The sequence below is a fragment of the Sminthopsis crassicaudata genome, chromosome 2 (genome assembly GCF_048593235.1).
Source record: "Sminthopsis crassicaudata isolate SCR6 chromosome 2, ASM4859323v1, whole genome shotgun sequence".
Taxonomy (NCBI): domain Eukaryota; kingdom Metazoa; phylum Chordata; class Mammalia; order Dasyuromorphia; family Dasyuridae; genus Sminthopsis; species Sminthopsis crassicaudata.
The window spans coordinates 235167873-235179965 of record NC_133618.1 but is presented as its reverse complement, the minus strand read 5'-3'; the positions used below and the strand labels follow the sequence as shown (position 1 = coordinate 235179965).

At 40.2% G+C, this 12093-nt stretch overlaps 1 long non-coding RNA gene across 13 annotated transcripts in view; it reads right to left on the bottom strand.

The window, feature by feature from the left end:
- Positions 1-16: 16 nt before the first annotated feature.
- Positions 17-12093, bottom strand: part of LOC141555597 (uncharacterized) — a 141270-nt gene continuing 129193 nt past the window's right edge. For all 13 annotated transcript variants that reach the window (XR_012486262.1, XR_012486265.1, XR_012486268.1 and 10 more), the window contains 2 exons: positions 2950-3028; positions 17-1937 (listed from right to left, as the gene is read on the bottom strand). This is a non-coding gene — a long non-coding RNA (uncharacterized LOC141555597). The remainder of the gene's footprint in view (positions 1938-2949; positions 3029-12093) is intronic.

Genomic DNA, 12093 nt, shown 5'->3' with positions numbered 1-12093 from the left:
TATAAATCAACCCATATTTTTATTTTTTACTTTTTTAATTAAAGCTTTTTATTTTCAAAACATATGCACAGATAATTTTATTTAGGTTAGTAAATAGCCTTGTGTTCCAAATTTTCCCCTCTTTCCCTCCATCCCCTCCCCTAGATGGCAAGCAATCCAATATATGTTAAACATGTTAAAATATATGTTAAATCAAATATATGTAAACATATTTATACAATTATCTTGCTGCACAAGAAAAATCAGATAAAAAGGAAAAAAAATGAATAAGAAAACAAAATGCAAGTGAACAACAACAAAAAGAGTGAGAATGTTATGTTGTAATCCACACTCATTTCCCACAGTCCTCTCTCTGGGTATAAATTCAACCCATGTTTTCTAAGAGCCTAACATGTGCCAGCTACATACTAAAGGATATGAAAACAAATTAAATTATTTCTCCCCTCAAGGAACTTTATATCAGAGGTGACACCTCCTAGGTGGGATTAAGGTACTATGGAAAGAGCGATGGTCCTTGAATCAGAGAAATCAAGTTTGAAACCTACCTCTGATGTATGAACTATGTAAGCCTAGACAAGATTGAAAGATTAAAACATAAAAAGATTGGTTTTATTTATATTACATTATTTATTTACATTTTTAATTTTTATATAACTAAAATGTGTTTGTGGTTGTGGTAATGATGGTTATGATGATGATGATGATGATGATGATGATGATGATGATGATTCTGGATAATAATACAAAACAGTATAGACAAAATGCTAAATGAGTATTAAAAATAATAAATTGATAAAAAGCAAACTTAAAATAACTGTTTCACACATAATTCTCTTTCTCTGTCTTTGTAGCCAACAAGCATAATCCCCCGCATGGAGTAAATGCTTAATAAATATTTGTTGACTGGTTAAAAATGTTTTTTTTTTTTTCCCCTTCAGTAGAAGGAGGGAAGTCGGGGAAGGAATTTTACTAAGTCAGATACTGGAGGCAAGTCATAGCATCTAACTCAATACCTGTTGCATGGTCGGTAATTAATGAATTCTGTGGTTGAATACATGCATGCATGAGACTCACGATATCTTGTTGTTCAGTTGTTTCAGTCATATTCGACTTTTTGTATCCAGCTCATTTTACATATGAGGAAAGAAGCAAATGACTTGCCCAGTGTCACCCAGCTAGTAAGCTTTGATTTGAACTGAGGTCTCCGTGACTCTTTATCTACTTACCTGCCCTTACCACAGTATAGGAAAATATAATAGAAAATAGGAAAATTTCAAATTTGAAGTCAGGAGCCTTGTACTTAGTTTCTCCCTCTAACTGGGACTTAATGACTTTAGCAAGCCGCTTCTCTGAACCTCAGTTTCTCTACCTGCACAATGGAGGTAATTCACGACCTTCTGCCAAGGTCATTTTGTTGATAGTACTTTGCAAAACTTAATAGGGTTTGTTGTTATTATTATCATTGCAGCAGCCCAGGTGTGAAGTGACGGAGAAAAATGTGTCTCACCCTTGGCTGGGGTGGAGAGACCAGTTACATTTCCTCACCCAGAGGAGCTGGAAGAAACAGTGCCTGGACTTGAGTTCCCCAGGCTGCCCTCCCAGAGACCTCCCTCACAAAGAGACTCCAGCAAAGAATCCTGTTGTGGGGAGGGCTGGCACCACTGCTGAGAACCACGGGACCACACATGATGAGCTGCCTCCTGGCAGCGGGCAAGGTGCCATGAAGGTCTCAGCTTCCCATCAGCTCCCTCCAAGGCTGGTGGATGGTCTGCAGAACTTCTCATTGTGCTAAGCCATGTTTGGGGGAGGAGGGAGGAGGGCAAGGTGAAAGCTGTCTGGGAGGTTCTTAAAAAATGTGGTGTTGGTCTAATAAGATCAGGGTCTTCCTCTTTCTCCAAACTCCCAAAGAGCATTTGGGACCAAAGGCTAGCAATAACCTGGAGTAAAAAATATCACAGGAGGTTATGGAAGACAGGAAACAGGGATTGAGTTTTTCTTGTCCCTCAGAACCCAAGCCTCCCTTGATTTCTCCTACCCTGTAGAACTCTGGTTTGTAAGAACATCAGAGGTAGACCTTGAAATATAGACTGTTAGAACTGGACTTATATTAGAATATAAAATCTCAGAGCTACAAAATACTTTGTTATTGTTGAGTTTTTTCAGTTGTGTTCTGATTCCTTATGACCCTGTTTGGGGTTTATTTTGGCAAAGATACTGGAATGGTTGCAGATTTTTACAGATGAAAAAATTAAAGTGAACAGTTAAGTGACTTGCTCAGGGACACACAGCTAGTAAATGTTTCAGAACAGATTTGAATATTGTCTTTCTGACTCCAGATTTAGTATTTTATCTACCCAGTTGCCCAGTAGGGATCTCAACAACCATTTAATATAGGGATTCTTAAACTAGACTCCATGAAAAAGATAGATAAATAATAAGCTATTTCAACACTTTCCTTTATAATCCTTTTTAATTTTGTTTTATGCATTTCAAAACAGATAGATTTAGGAAATAGAGACTAACAGGTAGAAATATGACAAATCATTTCAATATCATTGGTCTCTCTCATAATCCCATTTATTTTATCTTATACATCTCAAAACATTATTCTAAGATGGTGTCCAGATGCTTCACCAATTGTCCAAGGGGATACATAAAACACCTCATCTAGGCCAACTTCCAATCATCTTTATGACATTTCCCACTGAAAGTTATTTAGCTTCTGCCTGAATAACTCCAGTGATGGGAGATACTCCATTGTCAAGTTATCTTCTTGAAAAGATTTATAAGAAAATTCTTCCTTTTAATCCAGAGTCCAAATTTTTCCTTTTTTCACCCAACATAACTCCACATTTATCATATTATACAAGAAAAATCAGATCAAAATTGAAAAGAAAAATGAGAAAGAAAAAAAGGCAAGAAAACAACAACAAAAAAATGTGAAAATACCATGTTGTGATCCACATTCAGTCCCCATAGTCTTCTCTGGATGCTGATGGCTCTATCATAAGTCTATTGGAATACCCTGCTGTTTAAAAAAATAATAATAAAAATAAATAAAAAATTTTAAAAAGCAGTTAATCATCCTATAATCTTCTTGTTACTGTATACAATGTTCTCTTGGTTCTTTCTACTCATTTCACTTAGAATTAGTTCATGTAAATCTCTTCAGGCCTTTCTTAAATCATCTTGCTGATTGTTTCTTTCTTTTTTTATTATAGCTTTTTATTTATAAAACATATGCATGGGTAATTTTTCAACACTGACCCTTGTAAAACCTTCTGTTCCAAATTTTCCCCTCCTTCCCCCAACCCCCTGCCCTAGATGGCAGGTAGACCAATACATGTTAAAATATATGTTAAATCCAATATATATGTATATGTATTCATACAGTTATTTTGCTGCACAAGAAAATCTAATCTAGAAAGAAAAAAAACCTGAGAAGAAAAACAAAAATGCAAGCAAACAACAACAGAAAGAATGAAAATGCTATGTTGTGGTCCACACTCAGTTCCCACAGGCCTCTCTCTGGGTGTAAATGGCTCTCTCCATCACTGAATTGGTTGGAACTGGTCTGAATCAATTCAATGTTGAAGAAAGCAACGACCATCAGAATTGATCATCATATAATCTTGTTGTTGCCATGTACAATGTTCTCCTGGTTCTTCTCATTTCACTTTGCATCACTTCAACAATAATATTCCATTACATTCATATAGCGTAACTTATTCAGCCATTCTCCAACTGATAGATATCCACTGTGTTTCCAGTTCTTTGCCACTACAAAAAGAGTTGCTACAAACATTTTTGCATATGTGGATCCTTTTTTCCTTTTTTATTGATCTCTGGGATACATAACCAATAATAAGACTGCTGAATCAAAGGATATACACAGTTTGATTGCCTTTTGGGCATAGTTTCAAATGTGAGCCTAAATTTTTTTTTCCTTGTAACATCCATTCACATATTTTAGCTCTTTCCTCTTCCATATTGATATTTCTTGAACATATTTGAAGGCAGCAATGGAATGATTATGATGATCTGGAATTGGAAGGGACCTCAGAAGCCATCTACTTTAATCCTGTCTTCTTACAGATGAAAAAGAAAGAAAGAAAGAAAGAAAGAAAGAAAGAAAGAAAGAAAGAAAGAAAGAAAGAAAGAAAGAAAGAAAGAAAGAAAGAAAGAAAGAAAGAAAGCTAAGTGACTTATCCAAGATCACATCAATGGCAAAATTTGAATCCAGGTCCTTAAACTCCAGAGTCAGTCCCTGATTTGAAGTCCAAGACACTGGATTTGAATCCCATATCTAATTTCCTACCAGTGTTACCTTGTTCAATTTCCTCAACCATAAAATGAAGTGGTTAGAAAACATGATTGCTACAGTTCTAAAAAATTCTCTGATTCTATCATGAAGTCATGAAGTGAGTCAGTAGCAAAGCCTGGACAAGAACCTATCTCCTGACTCAGTCTAGATGTAATTTTGTTTATTTGTTTTTTGTTTTCACAGATCCCATTCTTCTAAATGTAATTTCATTTGTGCTTACTTCTTTTGGCAAAAATACTGGGAATAGGAAGAAGGACATCAGTGTCTCTATATCACATTCTCTTCTACCCCCTTCTCTTTGCCTCAGTTTACTTCATTTACCTCTCGCCTTTCTCCAGGGAGGTAGTAAAGCATCCTGTCTCCGACACTTCTGAGAGAAGAATGAGGGGTAGTAATTATGATCATTAGTACTAGTGGTAGTGACCTGCTTGCACCTTCTACAGAAGGTCAGCCAGGGCTGGGCAAAGCGTGGGTTGAGGAGGGCACTCAGGGTTCATCCAACCTTGCTAATATTGCCAGTCAGTCTGCTGTTCCCCAGTTCTTCCTGCCTTCAAACAGGGGGCCCCAGGGACAACCCCTTGTCAGCCTCCTCCGCCCTCTCCTATGTAATCTCCAGGCATCTCAGGAACAGACAGACTGAGGAGGTAGTGTGGTTTGGGGGATGAAGGCAGACACCCTGGAGGCAGAGCCTCCTTAATAACAGGCTTCAAGCTGCAGCAGGGTTATTTGAACCTTGTCTACAAGGTTCAAAAAATCGATCAGGCCCACAAAAAATGTTTACCAGCCTGGGAAGCCTCCCACCTCAGTTCTCACACTCCACATCCCGCTGGAAGGATGATGAGTCTGTCGGCATCCTGGGGTAGGATCACCCCATCAGGCCTGAAAGCTGTGTTTTCTGTCTCAGGTTGAAATTCAGGTTTGCCCAGCTTTATTCTTCTCCGACCTGGGCCCTAATGGATTATAATTTTGCCTAGGCCTCAACATGGCTGAACTAAAATAGGAAGATAGATGAGATTAATTCTCTTCACTATTCACCATCCCTATCTCCTCCCAACCCTGCAGAGGATCCCAGGATATTCCAAGGCTGTCACAAATTGGGAGGAACATTGTGGAGTGGTGAAAAGAACACTCAACACCTGAGTTCAAGGCCCAGTTCTATCATTTGATGGCTGTGTCCAACAATGTGTAAATTAATGTGTCCATAATGTGTAAATTAGAAATTGAACAAATTGCATCACTTTTTAATTCTTAAATTTTTTCATCTGCAAAATATTGATGAATAAAAAGTCACTCAGTTGCACTGGTCCTCAGTTTCCTTTTCTGCAAAAATGAAGCAATTGGCTTAGATGGTCTCTAAGATCTCTTCTAGTTCTAAATCTTAGGTTTTAGGCTCAGGAACAGCCATAGATGCACTGGGAAGCCCGATGTGCCTCATTCTGTGGTCAGGGATTGTATTTCCCACCTGTCTTTTGAGTTTATTTTGGCTTTCTAGTTCCTTCTACCAAGTTATTTTGCTGAGTCAGAAACATTCCATGATCTGTTTACAGATTATAGTGAAAGGAGATTCTAATTCCAGTTACTACATCGGGCAAATGACTTAACCTTTCTCAGTTTCCTTTTTCTACTAAATGGGGATAATAACCCCGACTCTTCCTACTTCATAGGAGATGTCTTACAGATCATGTTAATATTCAGAATATAAAAATCGATTCCAAGGTTGGTGACTAAGTAGCTGACATTGTTGTTGATGTTGTTGAGTTGTGTTAAACTCTTGGTGATTCCATGGACTCATGGACTATCCATGGGATTTTCTTAGCATCAGATCTTGTCATCTGTGTATATCTATATCTATATATCCATATATGTGTGTGTGTAATATGAATATACACACATATTTCTTATGCCCTTTACAGTCATAGAATCACAGTACATGTTAAGTGCAGCACCATATTATTTTAACTTTGTATATTTGTACACATACAACACAACAGTGCTAGGTCCTGAGGAAGAAGGAAATAAGACATGGTCCTGTACTCAGAACTAGTGTGGTTTTATGATTATGGAGGGCCTTGATTACCACAGAAGTGTGAACTCTATCCAATAGGAAATGGAGAGCCAGTGAAGATTTTTTTTTTAGTAAAATAGAGACACAATCAGACTAAATGTAAGAAAGATTACAGAAGGGGATTGAGTGGAGGTAGGAATGAAAAATGAAAATAACTAATATTTATAGAAAACTTTAAGGTTTTTAAAGTGATTTGTATATATTTTCTCTTGTTTCTCCCAATAATCCTGTAGGATAGTTACTATTATTATTCTCCTTTTACAAATGTGGAAAGTGAGGTGAAGTTAAGTGACTTGTCCAAGGTCACAAAACTATATATCTGAGACAAATCCTCCTGACTACAAGTCCAGTGTTTTATTCACTAAGCCAGGGTGCTCTTTAAAGGGGCAACTTTAAAAAAGGGAAGTAACTGCAAATAGTCTACCTATGTTGTAATAAGCAACTACATTAGAATCATAGATTTAAAAGTGGAAAGGTCCTTAGAGGTCATCAGGTCCGAACCATTTTGCAGATGAGGAAACTGAAGCCACAAGTAGTGAATGGAATAACTAGGATTCAAACCTAGGTTTTTCTTCAACATAAGTGGTGTCAAACTCAAGAGATGGGAGCCACTAAACCATACATAAGGTTCCTAATGGATACATGTTAACTTAGTTTTAAAATGTAATATTATTTATCCTTTATAGCATTTTATTTCTTTTGTTAAATATTTCTTATATTTCTTGATATGCGCTGCACTGGTAGTGTTCTGGGACCCTCAGCTGCATATGTGACATTTATGCTTTATACTATTCTGTCTCTAGAATAATAACAGTGAAAATTCTAGCAGGAATGGATAGAAGGGGATAGATTGAGAAATCCTATAGAGGCCACTAAGTGGTTCAGTGGTTAGAGCTCTGGAACAGGAGTGAGGAAGACCTGAGTTTAAAATTAACCTCAGACTGTGCAAGTTCCTTAACCTCAGTTTGCCTTGATCCACTGGAGAAGGAAATGGCAAACCACTCCAGTATCTTTGCCAAGAAAACCCCACAGACAGTATTGATGTGCTATAGCAGATGGGATCATAAAGAGTTGGACACAACTGAACAAAACAATAGAGGTGAAATTGCTCTGCTCTGATATGGGCAGTGAAAGGGAAAGAAGTACTGAAGAGAACCACAAACATGGGTCACCGGGTGGTTCCACAGTCAGAAATAGCCATGCCAGAAGGAGGAACAGGTTTAAAGCCCTGTGCTTTGGCATTGGGGACATAGAGATGAAATAAGATATCATCCCTCCCAGTTACAGATTTATCACCTCAGACAAAGCATTTAACTCATCTGAGCCTCAGTTTCCTCATCTGTAAAGTGAATGATATTAGACTTGATAAACTCTAAAATCATTTCCAGATCTTGATCTAATACAGTGCCTAACACATAATTAACAAATGTTTATTGATTGATTGATCTATGACTTAACCTTGGCCTCAAGTGGCTTACATTCTAATTATATGGGTTGAGAAATACATATAAATAAGTCAATGGGATTATTATTTTCTTTGCTTTTTAAGGACAAAGTTTTCTTAGCTCTGGATTTTTCACTCAGAGATGAATAAAGGAAACACTGCTCCCTGACTAGTAATAACAAAAGCCTGTATTTTAATAGCAATTTCTTATTTGCAAAGTGTTTCCTTCCCATAATTCTATGAAGTAAATAGTACAAATTTAGCATCATCTTCATTTGACAGAAGAGAAAATTGAGACTCAGGGGTGAAGTGACTTATTCCAAAGTCACACAACTACCACAGCACCTATGAGAGCTGGAACTAGAACTTGGATCTTCTGAAATCATATCCAATGTGCTTTCCATTATACCACATGACCTTTCAACCTGGGGGAAAAGGACCCTAAGGTTACAGGAATAATAAAGATTTTGCAAGGCTCTCTCTTTCTCCTGCCCCATTTTAACACACACACACACACACACACACACACACACACACACACAAATTTACCTCTTGCCAGCCCTTCTACATTTAACTAATTTTAAGTGCCACCCAATGCCAAAAATGGGCACTTGGCAACCAGGTCCTCTAAATTTTCCCTCCTTTTTCTTGATGCCAGGTGGCTCCTGGCCATTAATTTCTCTCCCTGGGGGCAGGGTACCAGACACATAAAAAGGGGCTGAGAAAAAGGGGAGGTCTGAGGAAGTTGAGAACAGAATGAAGTTATAGGCATTGTGCCATGTGTATATCTATTTGTCTGTCTGTCTGAGTGGAACTTGTTACACCCCCAAACAATGCCAGACACCCTATTAATTAATATCATTATCTATGACACATCTTATAAGCTGGTCACGCCCACCCATACCTCTCTAGACTTGATCCCTGGGACCAGAGGCTTAGTTGCTTGCCATCCCAAGGGTCCCAGAATAAAAGCCTACAAGAGGGCCAGGCCTCCTGCAGAGAGATGCTAAGAAGGCAGAAATCTTCAAATAGGAGGGATCTTTTGCCTCAGCCTAGTATCCATGATACTCATTCCAGCTTCTCCTGATGTCCCTAGTTTCTTGACCTTTCCAAGTCCCACCTTATCCAAGAAGGCTTCTCTGACTGTCTAAGCTAAAGAGCCTGAATTCTTCTTTTTTTGCAAGGCAATTAGGGTTAAAGGACTTGCTCAGGTCACACAGCTAGTAAGTGTTAAGTATCTGAGGCTGGATTTGAACTCAGGTCCTCCTGACTCTAGGGTTGGTGCTCCCTCCATTGCACCATTTAGCTGTCCCAGATCTGAAATCTTATAGGGCTTTTCTTCATGTTACTATTTTGATAGTTATCAAATCATCAAAATTTAAAGATTTATTCTGATTTAGACATGGATGTCTTGTTTTCCCAACTAGGTTGTGAGTTCCATTAAGGCCTGGCCTGAATCATACAGTCAAAGCATGTCAAAGCTAGAGATAGAGGCAAAAGTGTACTCAAGCCAGCTCCAAGCAGCCCACAAGAGGTGATTATAAAATTTTCAGTGAATATCTATACCTCAGAAATTAACAAGCATTACAAATCAGGACTTCATTGGTTGTTTTACTGATTGTTTAGAATTAAGAAATAAATGGAGAAAATGTTAATGATATAGATAAAACTTAAAAGTATACCTGATGTATACATCTGGCTGGAAGGAGCTACAGAAATTACAAAGTTTATGTCCCTTATTTTATAGATGAAGATACTAAAACTCAGAAAAGTTAAGAAGTTTGCCCAAAATCACACAGCTACCAAGTGTCTCAGGCAGGATTTGAAGCCAAACCAGGTTTTTGTGACTCCAAGTACAATTACTGTACCATAATGCCTCTCTAATCTTCACTTTCTATATTACTGAAAGGGTTTGGACACACAATGTGAGCTTAATGTGATAAATGAGGGCAGGGTGTATAGTGTAGGAAAAATTGCTGGCTCTTGAATTGGAAGGTTAGAATTTGAATCACAACTTCTCCTTTTTAACTGTGGGATCTGGGGGCTCCTTGAACCTGTTTCCACATCTGCACAATTAACCTTAAGGCACTACATCAATATTAGCTCTTCCTGCATTATCTTATAGCTAAGGTTTCTGTCTTTGAGGGAGGCAATGTATCTTCAAGTCAGAGGACCCAGTTTCAGAATCCTACCTCTGACACTTATTAGGAGGGTGACATCGGGTAAGACACTTAACTGCCTAAGTCTCAATTTCCTCGTCTGTAATATGAGGCAATTGATCTAGATGGCCTCCGTGGTCCCTTCTCACTGTAGACTGGTTATATGACACAAATCTTAGGATCAATACAAGTCCCTCCATTTCTCTGAAATCAGTTTCCTTATCTGTAAAAAGGGGTAATAATACTTGCATTACTTATTTACTTCAGGAGTGCTATGAAGATGTAATGGATAAAGCAATGGATATGTAGGAAGGAGGACAAAGTTCAAATCTGACTCTGCCTTTTGTCACTTGCATGATTTTAGTCATCAATTAAATTCTTGGGGTCTCACTTTTTCCTTTCCCTTCTTCCTCTTCTGTTAGCTTGGCAAAAGGCACCCCTGCTTGCAAAGACATTGCTTTGGGGTCCCTTTGGGGTTTGCTGATTTCAGTTTCAGGTGAAGGCAAAGGAAGTCAGACAAAAGAGGGAAATATGCCAGGGCTTGACTTAGAGAAAGCCCCAGGCCCATTCAGTGTTCCCAGGCCCATAAAAAACCCAGCCTACCCTGCAGTCCTGAGCCCTGCCCTCCAGAGTGATCACCATAAGGCAGACGCTCCCAGATGTGGATACCCATTGGAGTGAATGGACTTCTGCTCCCTGGGGGTGATTCAGAGAACCCTCCTCCTCAGACTCCTAACCTTGGGAACTAGTTCCAGAGCCCCACTGCTCAAGCCAGACTGACTACATTTATGCTCAATTGCTAAGCAATTGAAGGCACGGTGTACCCAGACCTGCTGCTGCAGAGTCTACTCAATCTTGGCTTCCGGCTGAATCCCCATAATACAAATTGTAAGAAAATATGTCCCCTTCCCTTCCTTCCTCAACCCTAAAGTGGCTGGAAATGACAGGGGTCACATCAGATTTATTTCAAATTCTAAATGTAAACACTGAATACAAATGTAAGGGTTTGTTACCCTTAATCCAGAATTATCTTGCTCCCAGGGTTTTTCGGTTGAATGAGGATGGGTGATGAGTAAATTGCTTGTCCCTATGCATCCCAGTCTAGAGTAGGAGTTGGATTCGGTGAGAACATCCCCTGGAATCTTTGGTGTCTTTGAGCGTAAAAGCAGGCGGGTTCCTGCATATGCAGGAATTGGAGGTGAGACTTCGGAATCCCTCACGAAAACCTCTTCAGACACTCGGTGCCTCAGTTTACCCATTAGTCACACAAAAGAAATGCTTAAAGATTGTAGAATCGCCATAGGGGCAGTAGAAAATGTGAGAGTCAGAAGACCTGGAACGAAATTTTGACTGTTCCATTGACTACCTCTCTATGGGATCTTGGGCGAGTAACTTTTATGGAGAAATAATCTCTAAATTTCTTTCCAGTTTTAAATCCTATGACCCCCCCACTCCTAGCCATTAAGTAGCTTCTGGGTCGGCCTACAGTTGGGGAACGTCCAGCCGTTGTCCTACGTAGTCCTTCACTATTCCACCTGCAAACCTGGGGTCCGGGGCTCGGGTGGGGGTGCGGGCTGCCGGCTGGCGGCGTACATGATTAAGTCTCTGGCTCCAGAGACCTGATGCCAGAATGGCACCCCTTTCCTTTCCCTCCTCCTTCCCTAAGGGTCTTTCCAGCCCTGCAGCCTCTGAGGCCGGGACTACTCCCCGGGACTGGCCCGTGGCTGGAAGGAGGGAGGTGACAGATGGAGGGAGAGGTGCAGGTAGGCGGGGAAGGATGGGAGGGGGAAATCTTGAATGGGAATCGGAAACTCGGGGAGGGGTGGGGCAGTGATTCATCGAGAGCTGCCTCCCTCCTCCCAAAGCCCCGCTTCAGCCTAGGGAGGCTCTCACTGCAAACTCTGGGCCCTGCAGCCCGGGCTCCCTGGGAACTGGGGGGAGGAGGGGAGGCGGCAGGCTCCGAGGGAGGAGGGCGGGGAGGGCGCGAGGGGACCCAGTTTGGCTGGAAGTGAGGCGGCTGGCCTGGGATGGGGTGGGCGGAGGGAGCTGCTGGGTTAGCTGCTCGGCCGGCTGCGCTCTCCGCTCGGGGCGGCCGTGCTCT